The following is a 15,035-nucleotide window of genomic DNA, read 5'->3' as shown; positions in this document are numbered from 1 at the left end:
ACTGTGGTACTATGCTTAATAAAGAGTCCTGTCATAGCGTAGCAGGTCAGCTTTCAGGTCCTAAATTAAGGTGTTATAGCTTTCGTCTACATCAGTAGAGGGGCAAATGTAAAGGAGGTGTGGGTGGAGGCCATCAATTCTTTTTTCCGAGACGGTTGTCACATGATTACATTAGAGCAGTTACTAATTAGTACCATATTTGCTGTACTGGACAGAAGTCATACAATAGAGCATGAGCTAATTATGTTTTTCATATTAGTGTTGTACAATAAAATTAAGTCTAATATTCTTCTGAGATGTGGCCAAGTAATAATTAGTGACCTATTCTAATCTGTATTAGAACATTGGAATCTTGAGTGCTCGATTGAAGACCGTGGAGTGCTTCAGTCTTCTACTGGTCAGTAGAAGCCTGTAGAGCAAACGTGTTTTTTTCATTTCACAACTATTGCTGTGTACTAAGACCTCTCAAAGCCCCGGGGTATTTAAACTCCTTCTGGCTCCATAAGGCTTATGTTTTTACCTATTAGAAAACACTGCCCTCTAGGGACGGGATGTTATATTAGCCTTAGAGGCCTCCGTAGCGAGCTCTAACGGCCATTAAAGACCCACTCCCTTGTTAAAGGCCCTCACTGAGCCCACTACAGTGGGCTCTAAGGCTATAGTGTTGCCTGGATAAATAATTTTCTACCCCTCCTCCCTGCCCTGCAGTCTCCACTCTTTCTTGCCATGATTGAATTATTTTTGGAAACTTACTAAAGTATTCACCTAATAAGTATCTGTTGGTGAACATGTCTACCTAGTTTACCATCTACTGTTGATGACACCTATTCTAAGTTAGTGAAACCTTTGCTTTATGGTATCCATTTTTTTCACCCTGAAGACTTGACTGTATCTGAAGGATACTTACTCTATATGAATGTGCTCCTGTAATAAAATTATCAAGCTAAAACAAATTAAGAATAGAGTTGCCTTGCTTGTGGGCCAAGTGCCATCTAGTTTATTTAAGCGTAGTAGAACACCTTGGATACTATAAAGCTAAGACTCTCAGGATGGTTATAAACTTTCATTAGAGTCCTAAAATTCACAGCAAGTCTAGCTGCATTTGAGCATAACTCCCATCAAGCTATGTACAAATCATGCATTCACTGTGCCCCGCACAATTTTAAAGTTCAGGAGAGGGGCACAAATTATTTCCCATCTTACAAGAAGAAGACAAACATTGAATTGGGAGTACATTTGCTGACAGTGGAAGCTCATTCCGAAGTTACCTGTATCAGTTAATTTCCTAAAAAATGGAATTCTGTCAGAGAAAAATGGAGTTCAGCCCTGTGACACAATTAAACTGTTATTAAGCTACAACCTAGATGGGGAAAATTCTGGTCACTTTACAGCAAGTAATGGTGATTTGCACAGACCTACGAAAATGGAGTAAATTGTTCCCAAAGTAATTGTGAGTGGATCAAATTGATTAAAGCTTTTCTATCTGTCCCCTCACTTGTATGCTAAGTGAATTACCCTGGAGCTTGCTATTACAGAGAAACCTAAGCTGCAACTCATAAACGAGACCCATCAAAACTAAAGCATGTCTTGGGTAGCTTGTGCTCCCATTTAGAAGATAAATAACCTAGCAATTTGGGTTAGACTACCCTTTACATGAGGAGCCAAAGCTGACCCCACCTGTAATGGCTTAGATAAACGAATAAACTAATATGGTTGGATGGATTGTGCTCAAATGATTTACCAGAGGGTAGTTTGATTTCATCGTCTTAAACCGTCACTTTTATTATTATTATTATTAGGGAAATTTGTAGAGCGCCTGGTTACGCGCACCGGCGTGTCCCCGCGCTATGGTAAGTGGGGTAAACAGTCCAAGCAGCCCTCACAGCCGCCTACCTCCCTTATAGGTGAGTCTTTAGTTTTCTTCTGAAAGTAGACTCTGAAGGCTCCAAACGTAGCTCTATTGGTAGGGCATTCCAATGCTTAACAGCCAGATATCTAAAAGACCTGCCCCCCATTCGAGCCTTCTTTATTTTTGGAATTTTCAGTAACCCTGTACAAGAAGAGCGCAAGTCCCGTGTTGGTTCATATCAAGAGACCAGACTCTGAAGCGGGACCGGGGCTTTACCGCTCAGGATGCGGTGACACGTGGAGAGAGCCTTAAACTCCACCCTGCTCCTGACTGGAAGCCAATGCAGGGCCTGGAGCGCTGCCTTGGAGGGTGATCTCCTGGGGAGCCTCAGAACTAAACGTGCAGCTGCATTTTGCAGCACTTGGAGGCGCTTGATAGCCCCTCCCGTGGCCCCCAGATACAATAAATTGCCGTAGTCTAGGCGCGAGGTGACAAGGGCATGTACCAGCGTCCGACGAGCTGTAATAGGCAGGAGGTCCAAGACCTTCCTCAGAGTTTTTAAAACTCCAAAGCATACCCCCACCACCCGACCAATCTGGGGGCCAAAAGCAAGGTCGGCATCAAGCCATACCCCCAGATTCCTTGCTTCCTGGCAAGGGACAGGTGTTTCTCCCAGACAGGGTGGCCACCATGCCGACTACCAGATCGATGGCCCTCTCCCCACCACGAGTACCTCGGTCTTGCTACCGTTCAGTCTCAAACATTTGGCGGACATCCAGGTTGCCAGTTCTTGCATGCATACTCTGAAACTGTCCGCCGCAAGACCAGGCGTGCGTGAGAGGGAGTTGACCAACTGCGTGTCGTCGGCATATGACACAAGGCGGAGGCCATGACTTTCAACAATTGCCGCCAGCGGGGAGACATATAGGTTAAACAAAGTTGGGCTCAGGGACGAGCCCTGCGGTACGCCCTGGCCCAAGCTGATCTCCCTAGAATAGCATTCTCCCTGACGGACTTGAAAGCATCTGTTAGTCAGGAAAGGCTGGATCCATCTAAGCTCAGCTCCTGATACCCCTCCATCATTCAGACACTGTAGCAAGGTGGAATGAGCTACAGTGTTGAATGCTGTGCTTAGGTCCAGGAGGATCAGGGCCATAGTCTGGCCCTCATCCACTCCCTGCCATAAGGCCTCTACTGCCATAAGCAGTGCTGACTCCGTCGAATGCCGCGGACGGAAGCCAAACTGAGAATCGTGAAGCAAGGAAGCCTCTTCCACAAAATCCATCAGCTGAAGGTTCACCGTTTTCTCCGCAACCTTCGCCATATATGGCAGGAGAGAAATAGGTTGAAGATTTTCTAACCTATCATAGCTAATATTAGGCTTTTTTTGGAGAGGGAGGACCACCGCCCGTTTCCAGGCATCCGGTACAGTGTGGGTCCCAAAGGAGATATCCAAAATATGACGGATATACGGCTTTAATACGTGCAAACTGCCCATCAGGCGTTTGGGCGTAGTGGGATCCCTGGGGGAGCCTGACTTTTTATTGATCCGCAGATTTGGATGAGTGCCTCAGTGGGCGGGGTGGCAAATGAAGTCAGCATCCGTTGTTCTCCCCTCACCCTGATCTCCTCCTCAAACTCGGGGCTAGTGCTAGCTTGGCTTGGAAAGGCTGAATATATGTTTGCTACCTTGTTAGCTCCGCTATTCGGTTACAGCTGTCCATCGAGCAGAATTCTTCTGGGACTGCCACAGGCTTCCCAGCCGAGAGTGATTTATATATTAAAAACAATTCTTTCATGGAGTTTTCTGCTTCCCTTATCCTGGTGGCGTAATACGCCGTTTTAGCCTTCCTGATTAATCTGTGGTAGATGCGTCTACTCGCAATATAGTCGGCTTTAGCTTGAGTGGCGAAAGTAGTCCTCCACTGCCTTTCTGCGCGTTTACACGCGACCTTGGCCGCCCGCACCTCCTCACTATACCATGGTGCTGTTCTCTGTGCACGTCCCCCCGTTCTGCCCGGGGCAAGCGGAGCAACACGGTCCAAGGCCTCAGTGATACGCTGAGCCAAATTAGTGTTGGCTTTCTCCACAACCTCCCCCCCTGGACCACCCCCTACAACAAGTGCCTAATTGAACCTGGCTTGGGAGAAGGTAGCCCATCTCCGACTCGGACGATTTGGTGCCAACTGCTCCGGTGGCCTAGCTTCCGGAATATGTATCAAAAAGGGCACCAGATAATGGTCCGACCAAGGGATGGGTACGGGGCCACCACCTGTCCCCAATTAGCAAATATAGGGTCCAATAAATGGCCCCGCTGATGGGTGGGATCATTGACTTTTTGCTCAAGCTGAAGTGCATTCATCTCTTGACAGAGGTCCCCGGCCGCCTTATCCGCAGGGTCGTCAAGGTGTAGGTTGAGGTCACCCAACACCAAAAACTTATCCGCGCGCAGCGCGGCCTCAGTAATACCTTCCACCAGGCTCTCGCCAAATATAGCGGACGGTCCAGGCGGCCTGTATATCAAAAGGCCCTTCACTGTATAGCCCCCATTCACCTGAACGGAAAAGGCACCCGCCTCGCTTTCCTTAATCACAATCTGCTCCAAATGGCAGCGAAGCCCCTGCCTAGCGACAATGGCTATCCCTCCCCCTCTACCTGTCAATCTATCTTGCCTCATCAGGGTGTAACCTTCCGGAATAGCTTCAATGGCCTCTGGGGTAGAGTCACCGTCTAGCCACGTTTCCGTGAGGAAGACTAGATCCCATTGCTTCTCATTGAGGAGGTCATAAATATCTAGTTTGTGCCTTCGTAAGGACCGAACATTCAGCAGGCCACAAACTAGATCATGGTGCTCACTTGCTCACTTTTTTTCTGTTTTGGCCAGGTTGTAGGTGAATTGGCACAGCCTGCAGCCAGTGTTCTCCTCAACACTCATACCATGCAGGCACGAGCTGCTAATGTTCATATTACGGAGGGACAGCAGATCAGCTCTGCTCCAGCGTATATGTCCTCTCGGAGGGGCAGGGCCCTGGCCCGCATCCGGCCGCGGACGGGCGCAGGCGGGCTTAACTTAGGCGCAACTTCGGCGTGCCTTAGTCGCGCCCTCTGCGCTCGTCCGCTGCGCTGCCGATTACACATCCGCCTTATATCCCCCCAGCGTCCAAACAACTAGAGCGCTGCCCGTAGAAACCGGAAGTAGCTGGCTCGGACCTTCCACGCCCTCTGCTCGAACGGTGCTAGTCACCGGCGTCCGAACGAGGCGGGAAGGAGGGACAAGTCCAGTGCTTCACGGTATAGTAGCTGCAACTGCCTGCCTTCAGGTAAGAACCTCAGCAGTGCAGAATGCTGAATGCCCCCAGAACAAATGAGCAGAATTAAAAATAAATAAAACAGCACATGGGGGAGCGTACACACTCTCGCTCACACAATGCCCCAGACTGAGTTAAAATGAGCTCATACGCTATCAATATCAGGAAGCAATCAGCGTTTTAGATGTTAGCAAAGTCACCAATGCGCCGGTAATCGCGCTGTAAAAAGCAGCAGGGACACTGCCACTGTCCACTTACCACACGGGGGCCCTGGGTCCAGTGCCTTATATCCCCCCAGCGTCCAAACAACTAGAACGCTGCCCGTAGCAACCGGAAGTAGCTGGCTCGGACCTTCCATGCCCTCTGCTCGAACGGTGCTAGTCACCGGCGTCAGAACGAGGCGGGAAGGAGGGACGAGTCCAGCGCTTCACGGTGCCGTAGCTGCAACTGCCTGCCTTCAGGTAAGAACCTCAGCAGTGCAGAATGCTGAATGCCCCCAGAACAAATGAGCAGAATTAAAAATAAGTAAAACAGCACACGGGGGAGCGTACACACTCTCGCTCACACAATGCCCCAGACTGAGTTAAAATGAGCTCATACGCTATCAATATCGGGAAGCAATCAGCGTTTTATTTTTATTTTATTTTTTTATTTTTTTGTTAAAGGCTTTTATTGAGCAATCAAATAAAAATTACAAAGATGGGCCCACAACCACACGGGCTGGCCGCTAATAGCAACGCACAACATAAGAAGCAAACGATCACTTTTGTGGCCAGGCACATATCATATACCAAGTATTGCTCAAAGCATAGGACAGGACATAAACATTTTCTGTATTAATCATAAAAACAACGAACTCTAAACAAGGCGAATGCACATTAATCAAGTCAGCCCAGAAGGCGGAGGGGAAGTCCACTAATCAGGAAGACAAAAGCAAATCAATGGGACTCGGCAAGGCCGGGGGGGGGGGGGGTCAGCGGGGAGGGCAGGAAAATCCTAAAACAACATGAGAAAATTTCGGGAACGTCAGCCTAGGGAGATAAGGCAACATCGGGAGTGTTAGCCAAGGGAGGGGTACAAATATCTCCACGATATGCATTCCACTGACCCCAAATCTTCGTCCACGCCCTGGGTCTGCCCCTGGCCACATAGACGGTCTTCTCTCGGAACATGGACCAGTCCATGTTATCCTCCCACACCGAGACTTCGGGCGGTCGGGATGCGCCCCAAAGTTGCGCAATGTCCCGCTTCGCGACCATGTATCCCAAGGTCGCCCATCTGGTCTGGGCCACAGAATAGTCGGTGGGCTCCCACACGTTCAACAGGCATCGTCGGGCCTCAGGTCGCAGGGCAACACCAGTCACCTCAGTCATCACCGCAAGCACATCAATCCAGTAGGCTGCTACCACCGGGCACTCCCAAAGAATATGCAGAAATGTAGCACTCATCCCACAACCACGCTTGCATAAGCCATCCGGGGAAAAACCCATCACTACCAGACGCGGACCAGTTACATACACCCGGTGGAGGATCTTAAGTTGAACCAAACGGAGACGGGCGGGGATGGCGACCTCTTTCGGAGAAGAGAGTGCCGACTGCCAATCCTCGTCATCCAAGTCCAATCCGTCACCGACCCAAACCTCCCTAAGTCGGACCAATAAGTCAGCGCGATTATTAATCAGTTTCTTGTAAATAAGGGAGATAGTGCTATCAGGCAGGTGTCCATCCAGTATGCGATCCTCAAGGGGGGAGGACTCGGGCAGGGTCACATCAGGAGTCAGAACTGAGGCCAAGGCATGCCGGACCTGCAAATACCGAAAAAACTCCCTATCACTCAAGTCATATTCTGCCTTAAGGGCCTGGAAAGACTTCACTCCACCCTTCACACAGACGTCACCCACCTTACATATACCAATCATATCCCAGCGGTCAAAGCCCTTAGTAGACCAGAGACCCCCCAAACGTTCCGAAGCATAAAGCGGAGTCGCCATTGTCAGTCGGTTCTCCCATCCCAAACTCACATTCGCGGCGCGCCACACATTGACAGCGGTCCTGGACGGGCCCACAAGATGGCGCCCGGCCGATCTGGAATAAAGCGCTCCATTGAAATCCCTCCCCGGCAGCTGAAGTCTATCCATCTCAAAGGCCGGATCTCGACCCGGGGAATACATTGCGTGGTTAATGGCAGACAGCTGGGCAGCCCAATAATATCTCTTGATATCAGGGAGCGCCATGCCCCCGTCATACCAAGGGATGGTAAGTTTCGCAAGGGCAATACGTGGACGCCCGTCCCAGATCAGCTGCCTCTGAAGACTCTCAATCTCTCGGAAATAGGTAACGGGAATGTCATCATAAGAATTTTGAAGCGCGTAGAGGAATCGCGGCAAATACATCATTTTAAAAAGGGCAGCCCTGCCCAGAGGAGACAGGGGTAGCTTACGCCAACGGGCCACATCCAGTCGCAGTCTAAGAAGCGGGGGAAGGAGGTTACGCTCGAACCGGAGTGAGGAGTCCAGCGTAATAAAGATCCCCAAATATTTGAAGCCAGATTGGACAACCTGGATAGGAAACCTGTCCGGTAAAGGGGGCAAAACACCCGAAAGAACATACACACAGGACTTAGCCCAATTAATAACCAGACCCGAATTAGCACCAAACGAAGTAAGAACGTCAAATAAGACATTTAAAGATTTACGCGGGGAAGTAAGATACAGAAGAATATCATCCGCGTAAAGCGAGACGCGGTCTTCAAAATCCGGTGACCAACGGATCCCTTTGAGTGAAGGTTCCCATCGAAGCCACGCAGCCAACGGTTCCAGGGCAAGCGCGAAAAGCAACGGAGACAAGGGGCACCCCTGACGGGTCCCCCTACCAAGACAGAAGGGGACAGAAACCCGACCGTTTACCACTACCTGTGCCAAGGGTTCAACGTATAACAGCTTCACCCAACCAATAAACTCAGGCCCAAAACCAAATTTCTCAAGAGCCGCCCAAAGATAGGGCCACTCTACCGTGTCAAAGGCCATCGAGGCGTCTAGTGAAGCCAAAATGGCCGGCTCCGTCAGAAGCCCCGCCCTCGCAACAGCGCCGTGGAGACGACGTAGGTTAAGAGCCGTGCTGCGATGCGGGATAAATCAGGATGAACCAAGCCACTAATGACCGTCAAGAGGCGGGTAGCCAGGAGCTTAGCCAGGACCTTAGGTTCAACATTCAACAGGGAAATGGGCCTGTAAGACGAACAAAGGTCCCGAGGTTTACCTTCTTTGGGAATAACAACTATCGTAGCCAGACGCTGATCATATGGGAGAATACCCCGTTCGCGGGATTCCAAAAACATGGTACGAAGATAGGGCGCCACCCTGTCAGGGCGTAGCTTGTATAATTCAATTGGCAATCCATTCGGGCCCAAAGCTTTGCCCGAACGGAGTGAGCGAATGGCCGTCGCTATCTCGTCCGTAGTAAAAGGGGATTTCAAAGAGACTCGGTCCAAATCGGAAACACTGGGCAGAGCTATATCACGCAATAAAAGGTGAGATTCATCAACATCCCGTTCAGACACAGGGGTATAAACCACACGAAAATAATCCGCAAAACATTCAACTATTCCAGCCGGGTCTGTCACTCTCACACCGTTCAAAGTTTGAATCACAGGCACCACACGATTCGCCCTCTCCTTCTTATCCAACCATGCCAGTAATTTACCCGCTTTGTCCCCCACATCATACAAACGACCCTGTTGCTCCCGAAACATCAGTTTAGCCGCATCTGTGACCAAAGACTTATAAGCAAATTGTTTCAGACCCAGGGCGTGGAGTTTATCAGATGTAACATCCAATTCTAGGTCAGCCTCTATCTCAGCAATCTCCCTCTCAAGGTCCACCACCTCCCGATTCCTCGCCTTTTTGGATTCAGTAATAAGGGAAAGGGCCTGCCCACGAATCACCGTCTTAAAGGCCTCCCATAGGGACACCGCCGAGGAGACGGAACCCTCGTTGTCTAAAAAATAATTGTCCAAAGACTTAATCAAAAGATTACGGGTCTCGGGGGAGGTGAGATACCAAGGGTTGATGGGAGCCACCCGGCCCGCCGCCTCCACTCCCACCTCAAAACAAAGCCAGAGCGCAGAATGATCAGAGATGCCCCGGGGGAGGTGTCTAATCTCACGAACCGCCGGCGACTGCGCCGCAGGCATCAGGAAATAATCCAGTCTAGACAGACTCCCATGGGCCCCAGAGTGGAAAGTGTATTGATGCTGAGTAGGATGCATAAGCCTCCAGCAATCCACCAGGCCGAACGTATCCAGAAACCCACCCAGCCACTGTTGGGCCAAAGGGGTGTCCCTAGGGGGGTGACGATCATGTAGACCGGAAAACACAGAATTAAAGTCACCTGCTATGAAGAGAGTACTATCTGGGAGGCTCAACAACACTCGGCCCAAATCGGAAAAGGTAGAGGTCTGTAGACCGGGGGGCACATAAACGGCAAACAAGGAAAGGGTCCGACCCTCATAGCGACCCACGAGGACGGCATAACGTCCCCGATCATCAAGGATCACATCATCAATAGCTAGGGGGAGGGAAGCCCGAACAAGGATACCCACCCCCCTAGAACCCGTGGTAAACCCCGAATGCGCGGCGAGGCGATAGCCCCACCTATTCATTGCACGACAGGTATTGCCCACCAAATGAGTCTCCTGTAGAAAAACAATATCTGGGGACAAACGTCGTAGACATCGCAACACCACACCCCGCTTAATACGATCCCCCAGACCATTAACATTCCACGAAATAAACCTAAACCCGCTACCCCCATCCCACACAGCAACGCCGCAACCCCCTTCCAATGAGCATGACATCAAAAACATCTGTAGCAAGATAGAATCGCCTTGAGAACACAACACACAAACATCAAACTTCCCATCCATCCACCCACCCCCCAACAAGAAAGGAAACACCCCCCACCCTGCACCCCTGCAAGAAGCTAAAAAGCCACCCCAACATGCAGTGTGCCTGTCGCCCAAGAACCCCCATTCTACAAAAAGACCCCGGAGGAGGAAAGACTCTGGCCCGCCCGCCACCCCCACAAAACAAATAACAAGGAAAACACATAGACAATAGAGGCACTGAGGCATAGAATCCCAGAAGAAGTTACTGTACACGAGGACCCGGGCATAGACCAACAGTTCAGCTCTCTACACCACCCTCAGCACCACCCGGGTGGGCGGCGGACTCAGCCGCAGGAGGTCGGTCCAGCAGAGAGTCCAGCCAGTCATTCACAGAATCAGGCCGATCAAAGAAAAAGGTTCGGTCATTGTACTCAACTCGCAGCCTGGTCGGAAAAAGCATAGCGTAGCGCAATCCCATGTCCCGGAGACGCTTCTTAACTCCACGGAAGCCCATACGCTGTTTCTGCACCTGTTGAGAAAAGTCCGGATAAAAGTTCACCGTGGCATTCTCAAAGGCCACCGGGCCCTTCACACGTGATGCCTGCAGGACAGCGTCCCGATCCCTATAGTGGAAGAGTTTCGCAACAATAGGCCTCGGCGGGGCGCCCGGCTTACCCTGGCCTCCCGGAACACGATGGGCACGCTCCACGGCGAAGAACTTACTCAGCCCAGACGGAGAGAGGTAGTTCTGGATCAGATCCTCGACCAGGAGATCAACAGAGTGCGGTTCTGGATTCTCCGGAACGCCAACCACACGCACATTACAGCGACGTGCCCTGTTCTCAAAGTCCTCCAGGCGCCGGGTCATGAAATCGTTCACCCTACGGAGGTTGCCCATCTCCGTCTGTATCTCCGAGACGTCTGCCGTGAGGCTGGATGACTTGAGATCCAATGACTTCACCTTCTCATTGGTTTTAGAGAGGTCGGCCTGAATCAAGGTCACATCAATGGCCACGGTGTCGATTTTGTGGGCCAAAGCTTCATATTGTTGGCCTATCGTTTCCTTCATCCCAGAAATGGCGCCCATGATGTCCTGCAAGGACGGTTCCATTGACGCGTCCACATTGTGGTCAACCGCACTTGGGCCAGGCAGGGCGGCTCCGGGGGACCCCTTCGCATGGGTGTAGCGGTCCATAACGTTAGACTGGACTTGGCCCCCACGCAGGGGCCAATCAGCGTTTTAGATGTTAGCAAAGTCACCAATGCGCCGGTAATCGCGCCGTAAAAAGCGGCAGGGACACTGCCACTGTCCACTTACCACCACCATTTATGCCATACATTCTAGCCACTAATAATCCTGAAGACTGCACTGTAGAGGAAATGCCTAAGGAGTCGCACCAAGCAAGGAAGGTTGCACAAATTGATATTAATTGCACAGATAATGCTACTAAAACTATTTAGTACCAGTAACTTATGGAACACCAAAAATACAGATTTATTAAAGGAGCTGATGAAAAATAGGGCATCTCAAGAGTCCTCCACAAATGACCATAAAAGAAAATGATTATCTAGCCACCACTTTAATCTTTTATTGAGGTAAAAGAAAAACACTGTAGGAAAGTAGGATCTGCTTTTATGGTTACCCCCACTTTTCGCTTGATGTAATACTGTTTCTGACTGGGAGCCTGCTACACCAGGCAATTGTTAAATTTTAGTCCTGATGATGATCCCTCTAATCTAGGAGCCTGGGATCGAAACTTCGTCGACATTTTGAAAGTGCTTGCTGTACTATACATTTGAGTGCAAGCCGCCATTGCTCTAAAGTTATTGCCTGTTATTTTGTTTGTCTACACTGTTTTTACTCTGTTTTCCTACACTTCCTTCCTTAATGTTGGGTACAGGACTGTGCCCTGTTGTAAATGTCTTTGCGTTCATTCGTGACTCTATTTAAAACATTGTTCAAATAAAATTCCATGTCCGGCTGGGCATTGGAGATATATATAGTACCCATCATGGTCTATATGAATTTTTCTTAAAAATCCCATGTTTGCTCAGGACCGTTCTGAAATAATAAATCAGGACCCCAGCTTTCACCCCTAAATTGGTTTAGTAAGTACTTGGGTACATCACAGATTGGACACTGTTGCAACCTTATCAGTCCCTAGTATATGGTACTAAGGTACTCAGGGCATACGTACACCAGGAGTCCCCCATGGGATGCAGCATTCATTATGCCACCCATGGCAGGCCACTCAGTTTGCAACTTCAGGCCTGCCATTGCAGCCTGTGTAAGCTGGTGCTAGCACCACTTATGAATGATATTCGTTTCCCTATATCTAAGGCCATTGCACTTGAAACCTATAAATCACCCCTATAGCAGGCCTTTGCAAATACTGAGGGCAGGGTGCTTGTTTCTAAGTGTGAAGGTGCCCCTACATGAGCAGGATACCCCTATGCCCTACAGAATCCATTCTCCCGGGTTGTAAGTGAGTCAGCCATATAACATATAGAGGGGCACTGCGTCATTATGCGGTGACCATCTCTATACTGGCTGTAACGAATCCTATCATTTTTGGTATCATACTTGTTGGAATCATACCCCACAAAGTAGACGGTGTGGTAGGTATGATGAGTCCTCCATTAGGCCCTCAGTACTACAATACTACAAGTACCAGTCTTCCAGACCCAGACAGCAAGCCAGGGCTGCTGCCGCCCAGAGACACGTTTCTGCCTTTCGGCTGCTGAGCCAAGCTCAGGCAGGGGAAGGCAGAGCAATGGGTATCCAGTCACAGGGAGGTGTGACCACCTCCCAGACAGGATTTAGTGTATTGGGGCAGGGTGGAAGCACTTGCAGTGCCACATAGTCTGCGTGCAGGGCACACTTGGTGCCCTTCATGCATAGTCCAGTTCAAACCAGTTCAGGGAGCAGTTAGCTCCCGCCCTGGCACGAAACTGAGCAAAGGACAGGGGAGTATCCTCCCCCTTGTCCAACCTCATGTTTGGGAGGGACCCCTGATTCATCCGAACCTTTTTCTTAGGGTATTTAAGGGCTTACCTGTGGGTGGGTCCTTAGATTCATCGTGGGACAAGACACCACTTATTCTTCGACCGTCTGGGCACTCTGGACTTCACTAGACTTTGCTCTGGGCATCAAGGCTGCAACCAGGAAGATTCTTGCTGCTCCTGATCTCCTCGCCCAGATAGTCTGGTGCAAAGTCCGGACCTGTGCACCATACAGGAACCTTCTTCATTTCTGAAAGTATGGATTCTAAGAGGGGTCAACAGTGTCTCGTTACTAGATCTAAGTTTTCTACAAGGCTGATACCAGCTTAGCTTTTGAGACCAGTAAGTACTTAGGACCATTTCCATACATATGCTTGTGAACCAGGCATAGGGTTTTAAATAGAATTTGCTTTTTCACTGGGAGCCAGTGAAGGATTTTTAGACAAGGAGCAGAAGAGGATCTTCGCGGAAGGTTGAGAACTAACCGGGCTGCAGTGTTCTGAAGAACCTGGAGCCTATTCAGGTGGTTTTAATTTATTGAGAGTCTCAACGCATTCCCGTAGTCAATTCTGTTTATAATTAGTCCCTGCACTAGGGGTTTCCATGCCTCGGTAGGGATCCACTTAAAAACCTTCATCAGACTACGCATTACTCCAAAACATGTGCCAACGATGTGATTGATTTGGTTTTTCATGGATAGTTGATTGTCCATGTAAAAGCCAAGATTCCGAACTGTTTCCTTAGGGGTTGGGCAAAGACCAAAATTGAGTGGCCACCAGTCATGTGTCCAGTGTTCCGCAGCTTTGCCAAAGAGCATAATCTCTTTGGACAGGCAAAAGACATAACACAAAAGACATCAGAGAGTCAGGAAGCAAAAGAGCGGAATGCTAAAGTGCAGAAGGAAACAGATGGGTTTTAATAGCCCTCCTGAAATCAAACAGGTCATCCAATGCACAAATTTGGGATGGAATTGAATTCCATAGCTCAGCAGCTAGAACCCGGAATGAGCGTCCCCCGGCCCGGCAGAGCTTAAACCACGGGACCACAGCCAGGTTTTGACCCAAAGACCTCAAGGAACGAGACGGAACATAAAAAATAAGAAGGTTCTCAAGGATCTGAGGGGAGGACAGTTTAAGGATCTTAAAAGACAAACATGTCTTGAAATCGATCCGTTGCGCCATGGGCAGCCAGTGTAGTGTCCGGATAGTTTCTTTCGCGGAACAAAACTTCGGTAGACCCACCAAGGCTCTAGCAGCAGCGTTTTGAACACGCTGCAGCCGAGCGACTTCCGCCTGATTGGCCCCCAACAGGAGCGAGCTGGCGTAATCGAGCCGTGATAAGATGGTAGCCTGCATAATCAACTGCCTGGTAGGGGCATTGAAAAATTTCAGGATGGGTCTGACCCCTCGCAAAATTCCGAAACAAGTAGCTGCCACTTTTTTTGTGTGACTGCAGAAACTAAGGGCAGAATCTAGCCAGACACCCAGGTTTTTAACCTCCGACACCGAGGTTGGAGTAACACCTAACTCTGGAGGCCACCACTTTTCGCCCCATAGGCTGCTCTGTTTGCCCACGATCAGGACCTCTGTCTTCTTAGCATTGAGCTGAAGACAGTTAGCTGTCATCCAGCCCGCTACTGCCAAGAGACCGTCCTGGAACCTGGGGGCCTCAAGGTCGGACCTCCCACTCCGTGTCACCGCCAGCTGCGTATCGTCAGCATAAGAGACCATATTCATGTCCCAATGCTTGGCAACCGAAGCCAGCGGCTGCACATACAGATTGAACAATGTGGGACTCAGTGCCGACCCCTGAGGCACTCCCTGTTCGAGCGGATAGGATTTAGACTCAAAGGGCGGGATTGCAACCCTAAATGAACGGTCGGCTAAAAATGACCGAAACCAGTCCAGCGCTGTACCAGAGACACCGGCCTGTTCCAGTCGTTGCAGCAGAATAGAGTGCGAGACCGTGTCAAACGCGGCACTGAGGTCAA

At 49.9% G+C, this 15,035-nt stretch overlaps 1 protein-coding gene across 1 annotated transcript in view; it reads left to right on the top strand.

The window, feature by feature from the left end:
- CEP95 (centrosomal protein 95) overlaps window positions 1-15,035 on the top strand; it is a 754,590-nt gene that overhangs the window by 198,829 nt on the left and 540,726 nt on the right. The gene's annotated exons all lie outside the window — the stretch shown is intronic.

The sequence above is a fragment of the Lissotriton helveticus genome, chromosome 7, assembly GCF_964261635.1.
Source record: "Lissotriton helveticus chromosome 7, aLisHel1.1, whole genome shotgun sequence".
Classification (NCBI taxonomy): domain Eukaryota; kingdom Metazoa; phylum Chordata; class Amphibia; order Caudata; family Salamandridae; genus Lissotriton; species Lissotriton helveticus.
The sequence above is the reverse complement of the archived record's forward strand: the minus strand, read 5'-3'. Positions and strand labels throughout refer to the sequence as shown.